The 7,044-nt window shown below is 36.9% G+C and overlaps 2 long non-coding RNA genes across 4 annotated transcripts; both read right to left on the bottom strand.

Moving 5' to 3' along the window:
• On the bottom strand, window positions 1-2,285 carry LOC123895591. 2 transcript variants are annotated; one of them, XR_006804421.1, is made up of 3 exons: window positions 1,640-2,285; window positions 1,200-1,569; window positions 1-263 (listed from the first exon to the last, which is right to left on the bottom strand). It is a non-coding gene; the product is annotated as an uncharacterized LOC123895591 (long non-coding RNA). The 2 variants fall into 2 exon arrangements; XR_006804420.1 differs by having other exon boundaries at window positions 1,200-1,553; window positions 1,640-2,283.
• Window positions 2,286-3,579: 1,294 nt separating this feature from the next.
• On the bottom strand, window positions 3,580-6,600 carry LOC123895590. Of its 2 annotated transcripts, none has more exons than XR_006804419.1 (3): window positions 5,963-6,600; window positions 5,523-5,892; window positions 3,580-4,586 (listed from the first exon to the last, which is right to left on the bottom strand). It is a non-coding gene; the product is annotated as an uncharacterized LOC123895590 (long non-coding RNA). The 2 variants fall into 2 exon arrangements; XR_006804418.1 differs by having other exon boundaries at window positions 5,523-5,876; window positions 5,963-6,598.
• Between the last annotated feature and the right edge of the window lie 444 nt (window positions 6,601-7,044).

The raw sequence follows: 7,044 nt of genomic DNA, 5'->3' as shown, positions 1-7,044 counted from the left end.
ATCTCATGTCAATTTATCTAGAATATCAACAAGAGTGTACATAACTGAATCGGGAAACATTAATTTTTCACTACATAAAGATCAAATACATCAATAGGATTACAATAATCCACTAAATGAATACATGATTGAGCTAACTACTAAACTCAAATAAACTGAATCTTATATAATAATAAGATTAACATGATGTCAGCTCCATAACGTAATCCACGTATCTGAATCTTCGTGCTAACAAACCAAGATATCTCGATCAACCTGCTTGTCTGAAATCAAATAAGTGGGGGATGAGAACAGTCACTTCGTCTCAGTGGATTCCTACTACCCAGTAACTATTGGTATTTACCCCCGGGGCAACTAATGAACTAATATAGTTCTCTGATCCTGATAGTCAGTCCATAACATAATTTTATAACGTAATTCATAACATAACATAATATCATAAAGGTGTATCACAAATTATTATCTTGTTCGTTTTATTCATAACAAAGACACTCTGAGGTGAGCCGGTCTCAGAGGCCTGACATATCCGTCTGCGATAATAATATACATCGACACGGCTGAAGCTCACAATCATAACATAATTGGATTCTACTGAATCCCATAACGTGGTACAAAAGTAACCACCATGATTGACTGACTTTCCTAACTTAACTTGATAATCCTGATTGTTATTCTGCCCATGAATTCCCTTCCAAGGTATTTCTAAATTGTCCTGATTCCTGATACGTAATTTCCTGAAGTGTGTTTGACGCTATAAACCTAGTATATCAGTATATTGTCTATGGAAAAGTTCCAGAATAAATAAGGGTTTAAAACGAGTGGCTAAGTTTGAAAAGTAGTAATTATGCAGTGTACTGTCCTGTTATAATCGCCCAGCAAAGTTAATCCTCGCTTAGCGAATACACCAGTTAAGTACTCTGTTTTGCATTTTCTATATAAATTCATTAGATTGCCACCTACAAACCATATTCATCCAGTCATAGTCATTAACCAATATCCATCAATTATAGTAGAGGTGGAATTGGGGATTTAATCCAGCTCACACACATTATAATCCTAAAACCCTTAATGTTATCATGCATCATACTTTTGGGGAATATCTTAACTTACTTTCTAAACTAATGTTGTCATACATATTCTTGATTTCGGGAAACTATGGTACTAAACTAACTAGAGTTTAAGGCTCTAAGGGAACCCACCTGATATGAATTGCAGTACCGAGTTGTCCCGCACGCTTAACAACCATCCGATTGTGCCACTCGAATACGCAAATTCGCAACAGAATTTTCTGCATAACGCAGCTTCAGACCTCCAACTTTAAATGCGTCCTCTGAGCTCATTACTCATCCAAAATATACCAAACCGGAACCAAGACGACCGTAATTGAGTTAGCTATCCATAGAAACAAACGAGATTTCAAACAGAATTATAGAGAGTGAGAACTCACCATTTAAGTGCAGCCCTGTCCAAACACGAATTCTGCAAAATCCTGTATTGAACCTTTCATTTCAAAAATTCGCACAGACCTTATTTCTCCACCAAATCTCACGAGGCTGGTATCCCAAACGACTGGAATTTTGTTAGCTAACTGTAACAACAAGCGGAATCTCAATTGAAGTTACAGAGAATGAGTAATTACCTTTTTAGTGAGTGTATGTCCAGAAATACTGGTTTTTACATAAATTCTTCCAAACTTCACCAAACCAAGCTTCCATCTTCAACTCCTTAAATCTTCCATTTCTGTTCACTTCCACTTTAAATCCCAGTTTATATCAAATACCCAAAGGTTCATAAGTGCTTTAATTTCACATGCAACCACCATAAGTTGAAGGATTGGAAATGAATGAGCAGTTTAGTGAATAAGGGTTTGGAGGCTAAGAATGATTTGGGTTAAGGTGGAGAGGGAGATTATTGCGTGGCAGAGGGAAGGAGAGAAGGAAATTATGGGTTCTAACCTTGCTTCTTGAGACTCAAAGAATTCAATTCCTAACTTGCATGCAACATTGAAGTGATATTAGTGGGGTGAGCTTTGATGTTGGGGGTGGTAATGAAGGACACGGAGAGAGAAGAGAGTGTTGGGGTGAGGTGCTCTGAAATTGCTTTATGAAAATAGGAGGTAGAGTGAGTGTGATGACCTTATATAGGCATAGTTTAATTACCATTTTATCCTTTCACTTAACTTCAAAGTGTGCTTGTGTCATTTGAGTATCCCTTAATACTTGTACTCTCATTTCTATTTAGTTTCCAATAACATCTCTAATTAATATTTTCCTATTAATTAAAGTTGGGATGTTACAATCTATCCCCCTTAAAAGAATTTCGTCCTCGAAATTCCAGAATTTATTCATTCATCACCAAATTAAATTGTCTATACCCCCGTCCAGATTCTAAACTTTGCCTTTTATCAGATTATAATCTGTCGTCCCAGATCACTTATCATTACTCGTTATTTCGTTTAGTAGTTATTTATGCCACTTTTGAAATCCTACTCATCCATTTTCATGACGTCGAATTCACAACCTTATTCCATATTACAACTCTTAAGTGCGCACTTATCTCATAGTAGTCTTTTCCATTATCCCTTCTCCGTTCGAACACTCACGGCACAATAGTCTCTTTTTCCGCACTTTGCACATTAACAACGGAGCATAGTTACTTTGTTACTAGTTCACCGCATCAAACTTTTCAAGAACTATTTTCCCAACGTGACCCCTAGCTTTAAGGGTAAACCGTCACTCGTCATACGTTCTTTGATTATCTTACCGACTTTCACATCCAATCCTTTGGAATAAATCTTTCCTCTTTGAAAGAGTTTTTGACCTACAAGCAAATCTGTTGACTATATTCTTGTCAAATATTGGCTGCGCACTCTGATATCAACTACTTACAATCTTCTTCAGACTGTGTCATTACAGCCTTAGCCTACAATTTCCCGGACAATGTCACACATCGTCTTATTTTGTCCGTCCTTACTCCTTTTGTTATTACTTCTTGTACCTAGACATCACAAGGTAATACTTGCATCACTTCGTGATGTCAGCCACACCACCGCGTACTTAACACGTTACCATAATCTTACATGTCCGCAACACGTCAACTCATACGGTCTACATTTGTTTCATATTACCAATTTTCTAGCATTTGTCTCTGCTTACCATTACGTTTGGTTGTGATCACTGAGTTGTTTCAACCACGACTCTTACTTCGAACAGCGATATTCTTGGCGAGTTGGTTACTGTTTGACTTATCACTTCACCGTCCTCAACTACGGTCAATCCTCTTTCTGTATTTACTTTCTTTATTGTTCCTAGCAATTACTTTGTTACATAACAAATTTCTTTAGGTCGGTATCTGGCCTGGTTGGGGGGTACACACAAAAATATGAGACACTGGCTGGTGTGAATAGGTTATCTAATAAACTGATTGCTAAGGAACTGTCAAACACAATTGTCTTGGTTTACTAATGGTGATACTACTACTAATTAAGTTGCCTAACTTTGGGCTGCTTGATGATGCTAATTAATCAGTCATAAAGATATCCGATGATTTTCCAAAGAATTATTCATGTTTATTGGCTAACATTAGGAATTAAGGTAATGCATGAAGTCTAGTTTGTCTTTCTCCGATAGTGTATTTAATTGACCTACGCCACTGGGGAAAGCTACTGGGCTGAAATGAAGGTTAAACAAATTCGAAAATGTTTTGGGTTCACTGACTCCTGTTAAGTCTTATTTGAATTAAGGTGCTTCTTGTAATTAGGTTCACATCATACATATTTGCTGGTTGGATAATACTGGTGTACCACACTTCAATATACTGCGCGCGCCGTTCTCATAATTCCATCATCTATATTAATGCGCCCATCAGACCTACTATAATTTTCCAGTCCCAGAATTCTCCACATTCTTATACATGCTACCGTCAGTTGAGCGCATTCGGTTCGTGCATCTCCTGACATGCCCCTTACTACTGGTATTATGCTACATACTATTCCAAATTCTACGAACCACTTATTGGTGTTACTTACTTCTGTAGCGTCGACTGCTGCAACTCCAACATCCGCTTCTAGAGATCTTCTCTCTTACTTCCTTATGAGTTAGCGCTTCTACCATGTTCTTGCTACGAGACCTCCTTGGTCCGCTTCGGTTCTCAACCGTAATACCCTGCCTACCATACACGATACCGAGTTGATCGGGCTCAGCACGTAATGATTTCAGCGTAAACAGTTCAGACTCCAAAGGGTCCATACTACTTTGGATTGAATTTTAATGATCCGCGGCAAGGTCCGATACTGAATCGACCTGCTCTGATACCAATTATAACATCTCATGTCAATTTATCTAGAATATCAACAAGAGTGTACATAACTGAATCGGGAAACATTAATTTTTCACTACATAAAGATCAAATACATCAATAGGATTACAATAATCCACTAAATGAATACATGATTGAGCTAACTACTAAACTCAAATAAACTGAATCTTATATAATAATAAGATTAACATGATGTCAGCTCCATAACGTAATCCACGTATCTGAATCTTCGTGCTAACAAACCAAGATATCTCGATCAACCTGCTTGTCTGAAATCAAATAAGTGGGGGATGAGAACAGTCACTTCGTCTCAGTGGATTCCTACTACCCAGTAACTATTGGTATTTACCCCCGGGGCAACTAATGAACTAATATAGTTCTCTGATCCTGATAGTCAGTCCATAACATAATTTTATAACGTAATTCATAACATAACATAATATCATAAAGGTGTATCACAAATTATTATCTTGTTCGTTTTATTCATAACAAAGACACTCTGAGGTGAGCCGGTCTCAGAGGCCTGACATATCCGTCTGCGATAATAATATACATCGACACGGCTGAAGCTCACAATCATAACATAATTGGATTCTACTGAATCCCATAACGTGGTACAAAAGTAACCACCATGATTGACTGACTTTCCTAACTTAACTTGATAATCCTGATTGTTATTCTGCCCATGAATTCCCTTCCAAGGTATTTCTAAATTGTCCTGATTCCTGATACGTAATTTCCTGAAGTGTGTTTGACGCTATAAACCTAGTATATCAGTATATTGTCTATGGAAAAGTTCCAGAATAAATAAGGGTTTAAAACGAGTGGCTAAGTTTGAAAAGTAGTAATTATGCAGTGTACTGTCCTGTTATAATCGCCCAGCAAAGTTAATCCTCGCTTAGCGAATACACCAGTTAAGTACTCTGTTTTGCATTTTCTATATAAATTCATTAGATTGCCACCTACAAACCATATTCATCCAGTCATAGTCATTAACCAATATCCATCAATTATAGTAGAGGTGGAATTGGGGATTTAATCCAGCTCACACACATTATAATCCTAAAACCCTTAATGTTATCATGCATCATACTTTTGGGGAATATCTTAACTTACTTTCTAAACTAATGTTGTCATACATATTCTTGATTTCGGGAAACTATGGTACTAAACTAACTAGAGTTTAAGGCTCTAAGGGAACCCACCTGATATGAATTGCAGTACCGAGTTGTCCCGCACGCTTAACAACCATCCGATTGTGCCACTCGAATACGCAAATTCGCAACAGAATTTTCTGCATAACGCAGCTTCAGACCTCCAACTTTAAATGCGTCCTCTGAGCTCATTACTCATCCAAAATATACCAAACCGGAACCAAGACGACCGTAATTGAGTTAGCTATCCATAGAAACAAACGAGATTTCAAACAGAATTATAGAGAGTGAGAACTCACCATTTAAGTGCAGCCCTGTCCAAACACGAATTCTGCAAAATCCTGTATTGAACCTTTCATTTCAAAAATTCGCACAGACCTTATTTCTCCACCAAATCTCACGAGGCTGGTATCCCAAACGACTGGAATTTTGTTAGCTAACTGTAACAACAAGCGGAATCTCAATTGAAGTTACAGAGAATGAGTAATTACCTTTTTAGTGAGTGTATGTCCAGAAATACTGGTTTTTACATAAATTCTTCCAAACTTCACCAAACCAAGCTTCCATCTTCAACTCCTTAAATCTTCCATTTCTGTTCACTTCCACTTTAAATCCCAGTTTATATCAAATACCCAAAGGTTCATAAGTGCTTTAATTTCACATGCAACCACCATAAGTTGAAGGATTGGAAATGAATGAGCAGTTTAGTGAATAAGGGTTTGGAGGCTAAGAATGATTTGGGTTAAGGTGGAGAGGGAGATTATTGCGTGGCAGAGGGAAGGAGAGAAGGAAATTATGGGTTCTAACCTTGCTTCTTGAGACTCAAAGAATTCAATTCCTAACTTGCATGCAACATTGAAGTGATATTAGTGGGGTGAGCTTTGATGTTGGGGGTGGTAATGAAGGACACGGAGAGAGAAGAGAGTGTTGGGGTGAGGTGCTCTGAAATTGCTTTATGAAAATAGGAGGTAGAGTGAGTGTGATGACCTTATATAGGCATAGTTTAATTACCATTTTATCCTTTCACTTAACTTCAAAGTGTGCTTGTGTCATTTGAGTATCCCTTAATACTTGTACTCTCATTTCTATTTAGTTTCCAATAACATCTCTAATTAATATTTTCCTATTAATTAAAGTTGGGATGTTACAGCACGCCTCAGAAAGCTACACTAAACATGAATTGGTAGGTGCTTAAATTAAAAGAGTAACATCATACGTTGATTATTATGAAAAAAAAGGACACAAAATGAAAATACAAACCTTTGATTATTATTCTCCTTCTGGAATACACACACCTCTCAAATTGAAAGTCCACAAACTCATATCTACCAAGAGATTGTTCATAAGACACATATATATAGTCAATTAATGCCACGTTTTAATTTTTTGTGGGAATTGAAAGGCTAAGAAGATTTTTTGATAGGAAAATAGCAAAAGGTTGCTAATATTAAAAGAGTGTACCGTTTCAAAAAATTTACAACTTTTCATATGATTTAGGCCATAAAAGTTAATGAGAAAGTTATTTGGGAGTTACAAACATGAAGGAAACATAAGAGTATACACAATCTTTTAC

The sequence above is a fragment of the Trifolium pratense genome, linkage group LG7 (assembly GCF_020283565.1).
Source record: "Trifolium pratense cultivar HEN17-A07 linkage group LG7, ARS_RC_1.1, whole genome shotgun sequence".
NCBI classification, from domain to species: Eukaryota; Viridiplantae; Streptophyta; class Magnoliopsida; order Fabales; family Fabaceae; genus Trifolium; species Trifolium pratense.
Note: the sequence above shows the minus strand (reverse complement) of the source record. Positions and strands in the feature narration are given on the sequence as shown.